This window comes from Lampetra fluviatilis, chromosome 23 (genome assembly GCF_964198595.1).
Source record: "Lampetra fluviatilis chromosome 23, kcLamFluv1.1, whole genome shotgun sequence".
NCBI classification, from domain to species: domain Eukaryota; kingdom Metazoa; phylum Chordata; class Hyperoartia; order Petromyzontiformes; family Petromyzontidae; genus Lampetra; species Lampetra fluviatilis.
In genome coordinates this window covers 7136603-7149247 of record NC_136297.1, presented here as the reverse complement: position 1 = coordinate 7149247, position 12645 = coordinate 7136603, and the positions used below count along the sequence as shown (strand labels likewise).

The window sequence follows — 12645 nt, the reverse complement described above, 5'->3', positions numbered from 1 at the left end:
CATGAAGAATACGGGTGCATCAATCAGCACGAAATGTTACTTTTAACAAAGCTGATTACCGTACGAAGCCAATGGATCTCTTTTGTTTTGGCAATTTCTCTTACCTTACTGCATATCCATCTCATGTCTGTTATTTCACTACGAGTTTTGTAATAAAAAAATCAAGTCTGCTCATGGTCCCAGGCCCCACCACTGACCGCGTGATGAGATCATTCAGCCACGAATTGCGACAAAGGCGGGGGCTGTGTGGACACATCTCGGATCAATACCACATTTCAGATCGATAACACTGCAATAAGGCAGGTGTAATGATACTCTAATAACACACTTAAAGCCAACGCAACGTCACCGAATAATACGTCTAATAATACGGTGCTCTAATAATAGAGGTGAGGAGCGGTGGTGCAGCGGTGAGCGTGCTGCGATTCGATTCCGGCGAACCAAGGTCGGTTCCCGCTCAAGGCAAGCGCCAGTGGCAAATGTCTAAACCGGCCCTGGGTCTCTCCTAGGTCGACTCAGCCTTCGATAAGTACTGCACCTGGTGTGACGTGTAAACTAGGGAGACAAAGGCGGCCGGGCGTGGTGCTGGCAACCCACCCCCTCTCGTGCCGTGCCGGCCTTCATCGGTGTCCGTGAACAGCACTTGCCCCAAAAGTCTGTAATAGTTATAAGGTGGGGGGGTCTCTATTTTATAATAATAATAATAATACGGTATATAACTCTTAAAGACCCGCACAAGAATAAATTGAATAAAGAGTGCCCAAACAAGCATGGAGTTACACGCTGGAAATTGCATTGAGAGACAGAAAGAAGCTGAGCACGTGGGTTAGAGAACATGCCGGTTAGAGACAGAATTCAAACTTGTTGAGAAAGGCAAAGTAGGCTTGGGCAGGTCATTTCTCCTTGGGAAGGGATGCTGATGGTGGACGATGGTGAGGAATTATTACGGGTGGCATCCAGTTAATGGAACGTGTCGAAGAGGATTCGCACACGCGGGAGATGGAGCAATGCAATTAGCTCGTGTCCAGGTGCTACAGGTGATCTTGCATCGCGGGAGAAGGCGGCGGATTGGGAGAGGTCTTCATCAAGCAGTGGATTGACCCAGGCTGATTATTCTGATGATAGAAATTAAAATATGTAGTTCATGGCTAATAATAATAATGATCAACTGTAAATATGAAGCTACAGGCCCCTGAAATTACCTGCTCACTCCACTGGTGGCGGATCGGCCTCCGCTCTAGAGAGCTTCCCCGGAGGGAATTTGGCCAAATACGCCACGCTGGGGCAGACGTTTTTGTAAGACGTGGGAGTCCCCACACTTTCACCCACCACACACACTCAACCCGCTAATTGGACTGGTGAACCCGTGTGGGGGGTGGGGTAAAGTGTGGGCAGTTACACCTCTTCCAAGGCGTCTGGCCAGTATGGAAGAGTAGGCCAAGTACCCTAAAGACAGGAGAGGAAAGCTCTCTCGAGCGGAGGCCGTTCCGGCAGCAGTGACGTGAGCAGGAAATTGCAGGGCTGCACTTTTACCGTTGTTTTGATTTAAAGCTTTCGTGACTGCAGGGATTCATCTTCTTGGTTCTTTCATTCAGACTCTGTCGCCTCGACGGACCTGGTTTTCACCTGAGGACGGCTACTTGCGTTGTGGCCGAAACGTCGTGAGAATAATTTTATTATGTTTTATTTTTATTATTTTATTACTTCCCTTCTACGTGACTTTACCGAAAGAACCAAGAAGATTTTACCGTTTTGTATATATACACACACACGCATATACTGTACACACGTATCACTCTGTGCATATGTATGTGCACAGTGCACACCCCACTGGTGGCGGATCGTGTGTGTGTGTAATACGGCACTATATGCATTGCGAGTCTTAAGGCATTGGAAATGAAGTGGAAGAAAACTCGGATTCGGTTGAGAGACGCCCTCGGGGCAAATGGAAGCAAGGATTTTTATTCGAGGGCATTTGACGTCAAAATCTTCGGGGAAAGGCTCCTACCCCCTGCCTCGTCATCATCATCATCTCCTCCTTCTCCTCCGCCTTCCTCTCTACCCCTCCTTCACCAGTCCCCACAGTAGCCCCCACCCCCAGGTAAGGTCATTGCGATGCAACGCGGCACACGCAGCATTACAACGTAACGATGATGGTGGTGACAGTGCGTTGTGATGTTGGCGGTGATGGTGATGTTGGTATTCTTAGGTTTTTTCGGTAAAGTCACGTAGGTGACTACCTGATGACGGAGACTTGTGTTGCCTCCGAAACGTCGTGATTTTTTGTTTTATTTTATTTTCATTAATTTTGATGTTTTACCTACGTGACTTTACCGAAAAAACCTAAGAATATGATTCCTTGCAGTCACGAAAGCTTCAAATCTAGGTGATGTTGGTGTTGATTGGTGGTGGTGATGTTTGATGCGACAGATCGCTTACCAAACACAACATCATAAACATTGTGGTGGTGGTAATGAAGATAACTTAGTAATGTGATGTTGCTATTGGTGGTAGTATAGTTATCGTCATGCAACAATACATGGTCACAATGGTGTTAAGTGTGCGATGTGGTGATTGTGAACGTGATGTTGGTATTGATGATGGTGGTGGTGGTGACGTGTGATGCAACACACGTACCATTGCAACATCATCATGCTGTTGATGATTGTGTGATGTGATGGTGTGCATGATGTTGGTATTGATTGATCACAATGATGGTGGTGATGATTGCGAGATGTGATGGTTAACGAGATGATAGTAAGTCATTCATGAATTATTTCTCTGCATGAATGTTGATACTAATGATTTAAGTGAATTTATCATTTTAATTCAAACACGGTGATGACGTGTTGGTGCTGGTTTTGGTGATGAAATGTTGAAGATGGTGGTCTTGTGATGTTAACGATGATAACAGTGGTGGTAACGGTGATGTGGTCGTAGTGGTGTTGAAGATGATGGTGTAGATGATGTTGGTGTATGATGGTAATAATGACAATGGCCTGGTGCACGTGGTAGCGATGATGATGTCGAAGATGATGGCCTCGGTGATGTTGATGGGTGATGGTCGTGGTGACGATGATGACAATGATGATGGTACACGTGGTGGTGGTGATGAAGATGCAGAAGATGATAGTCTTAATGATATTGACGGCTAACGGTGGTGATGGAGATGTTGAAGACGATGTTCTTAGTGACGATGATGGCGATGGTGACGACGTCGATGATGATGCGGGATGCTGATGACGACGATGATGATCTCAAATCAGCTGTTCTATTTGAGCACCGCGCGCGTGCGCTATGGCGTGCACGTGTGTTCGACACCATCGTCGTATATCATGCGTAATCGGCACAGTATACACTCTATACTGTATTCATCCATTCTCTAGCGCACATTTCCTCCTCCTTTGCTGTATTCCCTCTCACATCGCTCACCGACATCTCAGGCAGTCTCTCTCTTAACATCGTCATCTTATTTCCTTTAAGATATCTCATCAGCCGGCTGGCATCTTGGAACAATTTAAGTGCGCGTGTGATGGTGGTGGTGGTGGTAGGAGTGGTGGCGTGTCGGTTCCAGTATATTTTCCTAACGTTTCTCTTCTAGTATTTTATACCAAGTCATAGTCAAACAGCATCGTTTTCATTATTTTTTTTACACGGGGTGCGTTTTTGTTAAGGTGTAGTATTGGAGGGGGTGCTGATTTGGTATTTACGGTCGAATTTAAATCACCGGACGATGATTCAAGCCAAGAAGAATTAAAGTCATCCGGTCAGTGCGCATCTATATCCATTTACAATAACACAACAGATACTACTTATTGATAATAGTGATAATGGAATAATGTTGGTATGACTGTCGTGAGATCTATATGTACAAATGTGTTAAATGTGTTAGTGAATATAGGGAAAAACCCACTTCTGTGCTGTGTAGTGCACCCATGACATCACACACAAGTGGAAGCATTGATTGTAGCTGTATTCATATACAATAATTCATTCGGGAACTAGTATATATATTTGTATTTATAATCCTTTAAAATATATAAATCGCCATTTTACATTTAAATGACAACAAATATCTATCACGATTTTATTGTCTGGCCTTCATTTCCATATTACACACACACACACCATTACACATTTTTAATTGATATATTTAACTGAATTGTTCATATTTTAATTCGTAAATGCACTTGTACAGTATATAGCTATTGTTGTCGATCCACTTCTGGATGTGGGCCTCCCTCGCCCACGCCGCGTCCGTCATTGCGGAGTATTTGACCATACTTCACCACGCTGGGGTTGGTGAAAGCCAGGGGAGCATAGGTAAATGTGGAAGCCTATAAACTACAGTACAACAATGGGTGTTTGCTTCTACTGCCGTCTGCTGGGCAACCAGAGCAGCCTGTAACATCCGTTGTGGTCATCCATCCAAATCATTGCTATCCAAGCTCGACTCCGCTGAGCTTCCGAGATCTGACGAGATCGGAGACACATGCCGGCTGATGTGGTCCTGCGCGTGTGCTTCTCATATTCATCACCATCATCAGCAGCCTTGATAAATCCACTACTGCATGAAGGCACCCCCCCCCCCAAGTCGCTGTCCCCCCTTCAGGGGTTCAGCACATGAATTCCTATTGTCTTTGCATGACACACGCCGTGCACTGGGCTTTAGGTGAATGATGCGTTGTATTTGTATTACGCCGTGTGAGACTGTGGTAGCACACTACTCTGTGTAAAAAAATATACATAAATTCTCACCAGAAAGGAAACCGGTTCGATTCCCGCTCCACGGCCAAACGTCAAGTGACCCAATATCTTTAAAAACGCCCCTGCCACTGGGGCCAACGTCTAGGTCGCCTCGGCCTTCAATTCGTATCTGGCACCGTGTGTGTGTCAAACATCACCACTGACGGGAGACAAGGCGGCCGGGTTTGCGGCGTGCTTGCCCACACACCAGCGCTCACTCGTCGGTCCGGGCTCGTCTCGGCCCTTCGGAGGTGCTCGCTGACGGCACTTGACCCCGGCGTTCTGTGCAGGCTACACGGGGGATCTTTGCCTTTAGCCTTGCGCTGCCGATGCAGGGCAGGGGCGGCAGGCTGGCGTTGAGGAGTTGTTGTTGCTGCACAGCGAGAAGCAGCAGAGGCTGCTGCATTGCTTTGTCTTCAATGGGCATCGCCGAGTGATTTGGTGGGTATCGTCCTCTCTCCGCGCGCGTGTGCGTGTGTGCAGGTGTGCGTGGTGGGAATGCATTGCGGGCGGGCGGGTGGGGGGGAGCGGTGGCGCAGCGGTTAGCGCTGCTGCGCTACGAACCCTGGCCACCCGAGTTCGATTCCGGTGGCTCACGATACCAATAGCGGCGTCGTCGTCGGCCTTGAAACGAAGCGTGTGTGTGTGTCAATATCAATATTGGGGAGACAAAGGTGGCTGGGGCCGAACCACGGGTGGGGGGGAGTGGTGGCGCAGCGATTAGCGCTGCTGCGCTACGAACCCTGGCCACCCGAGTTTGATTCCGGTGGCTCACGATACCAATAGCGGCGTCGTTGTCGGCCTTAAAACGAAGCGTGTGTGTGAACATCAACACTGGGGAGACAAAGGTGGCTGGGTCGCACCACCTCCATCGTGTCGGCACGGCCTTCATAGGTGCTGCTCGCTAACATCAATTGCCCCCAACAGTCTGTAAACGTCTTCATTGGGGATTGAAGGTCTATTGGTATGGGTCTGTGTGTGTTGGTGGGTTTATATTGGTATAAGAATGTGTATCGGATGATTGGTGTTTGTACGTGTGAGTGTATTGGTGCGTCGTGAGTATATGTTCATTGGTTTGTGTGTATGCCTTTGCATCGATGTGTCTATTGGTTCATTGTGTCTGTTTTGTTGTGTGTGTGTATGTCTATATATGTGTATTGGTTTGTTGAATTTGCGTGCTCTATTTTCCCATAATAATGATGTGTGTGTGTGTGCATGCGTATACACACACTTGCCAATAGAATGAGCATCTACATACGAATATAGAATGTCTGGAAAATGTGTCTATGCGGGTATACTGCAGATCAATACGAATAGGTCTGTTGCTATGTGACTACCGTTCATGTATAATGTTACCAACTGAGTGCACATTTCCTGTGCATATGAGTGCTTCTCATATGTGTAAGCATCGCCACTAGGGAGACAAAGGCGGCCGGAAGTGGTTGCTGGCCACCCCCCCCCCCTCGTGTGGAGGGCTGAACGATTTGGGGGAAAATATCTAATTGCGATTTTTCTGACAGATATTGCGATTTGATTTGCGATTACAAAATTTTGAAGTCAAGCTTCAGTTCAATATTCACCGTGTAATAGATTTAAAACATGTGATGGAGCATGACCACATGATACCATCAAAATATGAACTGCTCTATATATTCTAATGCAAGGATGAGAACTTAAAATATATGAATTGCTTCCAAACGTGTATTTCTTCAAATGTTTTAGTTGAAATAGAACAGTCAAACGTAGAACAATTGTTAAATTAAATCAATAAAGTTATAATAATAAAAAATAAAACAATTCCAATAAGAAAGTAAAAGGGACTTTTCAAATCCCAAAAAATCGCAGCCTTTGCGATTTGCCAATCGCGTTGTTTCTAATTGCGATTAATCGATTTGAAATCGATTGGTAATCGTTCATCCCTGCTCGTGTGCCACCGTGCCGGTAGCCTTCATAAGGGTTAACAGCTAACAGCACTCGCCCCCACAGTGTGTTAACAGGCTACACGGGGCACCTTTGTCTTTGTGCATCTGCCAGTCGTCTCGGTAAACCCCACGGCACCTGCCTCTGACCCCCGTCACCTCCTGCCAGCAGCGAGCCTTCCACATTCCACGAGGTGCACCTAGCCTGGCACAAGCGACGCGGGGACGTCGCTGCCGCTTCGTGGCGAATGGCCCGTGACTGTCGTGGCCACGTGTGTGTGTGAGTGTGTGCGTGAATATGCCCGGACGATTCTATTCATGCGTGTGCTTAATTGTCCCGGGTACAGCACCGCATGTGGGCACTTGTCAAATGCCGCTCTGTGTGTGCGTTGTTTTCGTGTTGTTTGTTGAGTGTGGATACGTTGAATGTGCATAGGTAAGTTGTGTCTGTGTGTATACGTGTGTGTATAGGTCTGTATATGTGTATTGGTGTTTGTGTGTGTGTGTGAATGTCTGTACTCTATTTCCCCATAATATGGATGTGTGCGGGCTTATACAAACGTGACAATAGAATGAGCATCTACATACGAATAGAGAATGTGTCTATGTGGGTGTACCGCAGATCAATACGTGCGCATATGCCTGCCGATCTTTGTTCACGTGTGTACAGTTAATGAATAAGTGGGTTGCGAATCGGTGTGTGAGTGGGTATATCTAAGCTTAATTGTGTGTGTGTAATGGTGATTGTGTGTTAGTGTGTGTGTGTGGATAATGGTGAGTGTGTGTTAGTGTGTGAGTGAGTGGGTAATGGTGAGTGTGTGTTAGTGTGTGTGTGGTAATGGTGAGTGTGTGTTAGTGCGTGGGTGGGTAATGGTGAGTGTGTGTTAGTGTGTGTGTAATGGTGAGTGTGTGTTAGTGTGTGTGTGGTAATGGTGAGTGTGTGGTAGTGTGTGAGTGTGTAATGGTGAGTGTGTGTTAGTGTGTGTGTGGGTAATGATGAGTGTGTGTTAGTGTGTGTGGGTGTGTAATGGTGAGTGTGTGTTAGTGTGTGTGTGTGTGTAATGGTGAGTGTGTGTGTGGTAATGGTGAGTGTGTGGTAGTGTGTGTGTGGGTAATGGTGAGTGTGTGTTAGTGTGTGTGTAATGGTGAGTGTGTGTTAGTGTGTGTGTGTGTGTAATGGTGAGTGTGTGTTAGTGTGTATGTGGGTAATGGTGAGTGTGTGTTAGTGTGTGTGTGTAATGGTGAGTGTGTGTTAGTGTGTGACTGTGTAATGGTGAGTGTGTGTTAGTGTGTGTGTGGGTAATGGTGAGTGTGTGTTAGTGTGTGTGTAATTGTGAGTGTGTGTTAGTGTGTGTGTGGGTAATGGTGAGTGTGTGTTAGTGTGTGTGTGGGTAATGGTGAGTGTGTGTTAGTGTGTGTGAGTGATGGTGAGTGTGTGTTAGTGTGTGTGTTTGATGGTGAGTGTGTGTTAGTGTGTGTGTGTGTAATGGTGAGTGTGTGTTAGTGTGTGTGTGGGTAATGATGAGTGTGTGTTAGTGTGTGTGTGGTAATGGTGAGTGTGTGTTAGTGCGTGGGTGGGTAATGGTGAGTGTGTGTTAGTGTGTGTGTAATGGTGAGTGTGTGTTAGTGTGTGTGGGTAAGGGTGAGTGTGTGTTAGTGTGTGTGTGTAATGGTGAGTGTGTGTTAGTGTGTGTGTGTGTGTAATGGTGAGTGTGTTACTGTGTGTGTGTGGGTAATGGTGAGTGTGTGTTAGTGTGTGAGTGTGTAATGGTGAGTGTGTGTTAGTGTGTGTGTGTGTGGGTAATTGTGAGTGTGTTACTGTGTGTGTGTGTGTGGGTAATGGTGAGTGTGTGTTAGTGTGTGTGTGTGTAATGGTGAGTGTGTGTTAGTGTGTGTGTGTGGGTAATGGTGAGTGTGTGTTAGTGTGTGTGTGTGGGGGTAATGGTGAGTGTGTGTTAGTGTGTGTGGTAATGGTGAGTTTGTGTTAGTGTGTGTGTGGGGGTAATGGTGAGTGTGTGTTAGTGTGTGTGTGTGTGGGTAATGGTGAGTGTGTGTTAGTGTGTGAGTGGGTGGGTAATGGTGAGTGTGTGTTAGTGTGTGAGTGGGTGGGTAATGGTGAGTGTGTGTTAGTGTGTGTGTGTAATGGTGAGTGTGTGTTAGTGTGTGAGTGGGTGGGTAATGGTGAGTGTGTGTTAGTGTGTGTGTGGGTGTGTAATGGTGAGTGTGTGTTAGTGTGTGTGTGGGTAATGGTGAGTATGTGTTAGTGTGTGTGTGTGGGTAATGGTGAGTGTGTGTTAGTGTGTGTGTGAGTAATGGTGAGTGTGTGTTAGTGTGTGAGTGGGTAATGGTGAGTGTGTGTTAGTGTGTGTGTGGGTGATTAATGGTGAGTGTGTGTTAGTGTGTGAGTTTGTGGGTAATTGTGAGTGTGTGTTAGTGTGTGTGTGGGTGATTAATGGTGAGTGTGTGTTAGTGTGTGAGTTTGTGGGTAATTGTGAGTGTGTGTTAGTGTGTGTGTGTTGGTAATGGTGAGTGTGTGTTAGTGTGTGTGAGTTTGTGGGTAATTGTGAGTGTGTGTTAGTGTGTGTGTGTAGGTAATGGTGACTGTGTGTGTAGTAAGCTGTGTGAGTGAGTGGGTAACGATGACTGTGTGTGTAGTAAGCCCTGTGAATGAGTGGGTAACGATGACTGTGTGTGTAGTAAGCTGTGTGTGTGTGTGGGTAACGATGACTGTGTGTGTAGTAAGCTGTGTGAGTAAGTGGGTAACGATGACTGTGTGTGTAGTAAGCTGTGTGTGTGTGTGGGTAACGATGACTGTGTGTGTAGTAAGCCTGTGAGTGAGTGGGTAACGATGACTGTGTGTGTAGTAAGCCCTGTGAATGAGTGGGTAACGATGACTGTGTGTGTAGTAAGCTGTGTGTGTGTGTGAGTAACGATGACTGTGTGTGTAGTAAGCTGTGTGTGTGTGGGTAACGATAACTGTGTGTGTAGTAAGCCTGTGAGTGTGTGGGTAACGATGACTGTGTGTGTAGTAAGCTGTGTGAGTGAGTGGGTAACGATGACTGTGTGTGTAGTAAGCTGTGTGAGTGTGTGGGTAACGATGACTGTGTGTGTAGTAAGCTGTGTGAGTGAGTGGGTAACGATGACTGTGTGTGTAGTAAGCTGTGTGAGTGAGTGGGTAACGATGACTGTGTGTGTAGTAAGCCCTGTGAGTGTGTGTGGGTAACGATGACTGTGTGTGTAGTAAGCCCTGTGAGTGTGTGTGGGTAACGATGACTGTGTGTGTAGTAAGCTCTGTGAGTGTGTGGGTAACGATGACTGTGTGTGTAGTAAGCCTGTGTGTGTGTGGGTAACGATGACTGTGTGTGTAGTAAGCCTGTGTGTGTGTGGGTAACGATGACTGTGTGTGTAGTAAGCTCTGTGAGTGAGTGGGTAACGATGACTGTGTGTAGTAAGCCTGTGTGTGTGTGGGTAACGGTGACTGTGTGTATAGTAAGCCCTGTGAGTATGATTGGTGGCGAGTGTGTGTGTAGTAAGCGTGTGTCTGTGGTTGATGATGAATGTGTGTGTGTGTGTAGGAAGCAATGTGTGTGTGTGGGTCGTTAATGGTGAGCCTGTGTATAGTAAGCATTGTGTGTGGATGGATATTGATGAGCACGTGTGCGGTAAGCATGTGTCTGTAGTTGGTGGTGAGTGTGTGCAGTAAGCACGTGTGGGTGGTTAGTGATGAGCGTGAGTGTCGTAAGCATCTCAGTGCGTGTGGGTAGACAGTGGTGAGCACTGTGAGGCTGTGCAATGGTTCGGTGTGTCCGCATGTCCCCCGTGATGTTGATGCTGAACGCGCGCTGATGGTGGATGTGCGGTAATGAGGCCGGGTGTCTCCAACGGACACTATGTGCCTCTCAAAGCTATTACGTCGATTCAGACTCGCCTCCGCCATAGGAACGTGGAATGTCCAATACCGTACTGGCTCAGGGCTGTAAACGGGAGATGGAGCACTGCCTCAATGCTCATTTGAGCAGGAAATCATTGAGTGAGTTTAATACGAGGAGCACCATGGTGGCGAGATGTTATCTGCCTCGCCTGGTATGGAGTAGGTCGTGTGGTTCTGATCCCGACCCTGACCCTGTATACTTTGAGTTTGCGTGTCTCTCGCCGCGTGGTCCCATGGCTTTTACTCCAGGTCCCTCTGGGGTTTTTTCCCCTTCACATTTAGAAACGTGCGTTCAGAGTAATTTGGCTGTTATAAATTTCCACGTGATAAGCCACTTCGTTGAGCTATCAAGTGTGGCCAGGTCGCCTCTGAAAAAAGGGCGATATAGCTCTGCGGGGCCTTACTCAATTATACTGATAAGTAATAAGTTATCTGAATAAGTTATTACCGAGTGGAATGAATGCAATGTTTATGATACAGTGCATTACCGTGTAGATGTATATATACGCGCTGTATTAATGGTGATGGTATTGAAATTCCCTAAAGAGGAACACATGGATTAGAGACCTAAGTATGTTTGTTGAACTTTCTTTCGCACCGTACGCAGCCAACCGCGCTAATCGGAGATGTGGGGGAAGGAGAGCATTCGTTAAAGCTGTGTGCAGTGGGTGGGGGTGGGGGGCACGTGACAATAAGGGATGGAGGCTGGTGGTCAAGAATAGTGAGAGAGTGGCTACCAAGAAACGGAGGTCCGCCGGGGAGATGGAGCGATGAAATCAGCTCGCGTCATATCCTCTCACCTCGAGATAGCAATAGCTTTGGGAGGCCTTCATCCAGCAGTGGATTGACCAAGACTAATGATGACGATGATGAATATTGGCATATCAATTACGCTTAAGTGTTTAATTGACCGTGCAAAAAAAAACGTATAGCAAATAAAATGTTTATAATTTGATTAATGTCCTTCATTTAATCAGGTGAGAACCCATTGAGATTAATGATGGAGGGCCACAGCTATGCAGAGATGAACTGTTACTTCGTGTACCTTTCCATTGTGGCACGGTGGTTAGCACTGCGCTGTGCTCACTAACCCCGGCGACCCGAGTTGGACTCCCGGCCACGGCTCGCATCAGTGGCGAGTCATAAACGCGCCCCTCTCTCGCTTACCAGTCCACAACTGACCAGCGTGGTGAAGTATGGTGAACCAACCCCCCCCCAAACGACCAGAGAGTGTGAACAAGCCTCCTTCTTCCAGCAGTGTATTGACAAAGGGCTGTTGAATTGTTCATTTAAATTTACGTTCAAGCTTCTGGACTGTGGCAGGTGCATTACGGCCTACCACCGTTGGTGACTGATGATGCCATTCGCTCTCGTGCTGCTCTTACAGCCTGGAGTGGCCGTCCTTCCCTTGTCCACATTGTCGACCTTAAAATCTAAAGACTCGTCCGTACGCTATTGCGAGTGATCGATTTTCGTTAATCCTCCCCTAACTCTGGAGGTGTTTAATGGACGTTGCGGGATTTAAACGCCAAATAAATACAAATGCCCGTTGCTCGTGCACGGCCACAATTATTTGTCTATTAGTTGGGCTGAGGATGATGAATAAGAAATAATTGAGCCAGCCCATCTCCGTAACCGATATCACGGTCCGCGGTGAAAATGTCAACGGAAGAGGCACTCTGCACGCAACCACAATGGAGCCGTCCGACACGGAGCCCTTGTCGCGTCAGGGCGCCTTCGTCAAGCTCGTCGAGTTGAGGCCCACGCACCGCGCCCACCTTCATCATCAACGTCAGCAGTCGTGATCTGTCCACTGCTGGATGAAGGCCTCCCCACCCGCATCTCGCCATCGCCATCTGTCGCGGTCCTGCGACTCGTCGATCCATCCAGCGTTTTGCACAACATTAAGAATCCGAAAATAAACACACAGCTTTCAAATTTTCTTGTTGTTGATTTCACACCTGAAGACGTTTGCTTGTGTTGCAGTCGAAACGTCGTGAGAATTTTTATTGTTTTATATTTATATTATTTCATTATTTCCCTTCTACG

The 12645-nt window shown here is 47.0% G+C and overlaps 1 protein-coding gene across 2 annotated transcripts in view; it reads left to right on the top strand.

Moving 5' to 3' along the window:
* The first annotated feature begins 2913 nt into the window (after window positions 1–2913).
* LOC144940676 (uncharacterized) overlaps window positions 2914–12645 on the top strand; it is a 52571-nt gene continuing 42839 nt past the window's right edge. The window contains exon 1 of one of the 2 annotated variants that reach the window (XM_078866969.1): window positions 2914–3766. The gene's annotated coding sequence lies outside the window, so the exon portion shown is untranslated. Of the gene's footprint in view, window positions 3767–5049; window positions 5188–12645 lie in introns of those variants that run through there. The other variant, XM_078866973.1, reaches the window with a different exon arrangement.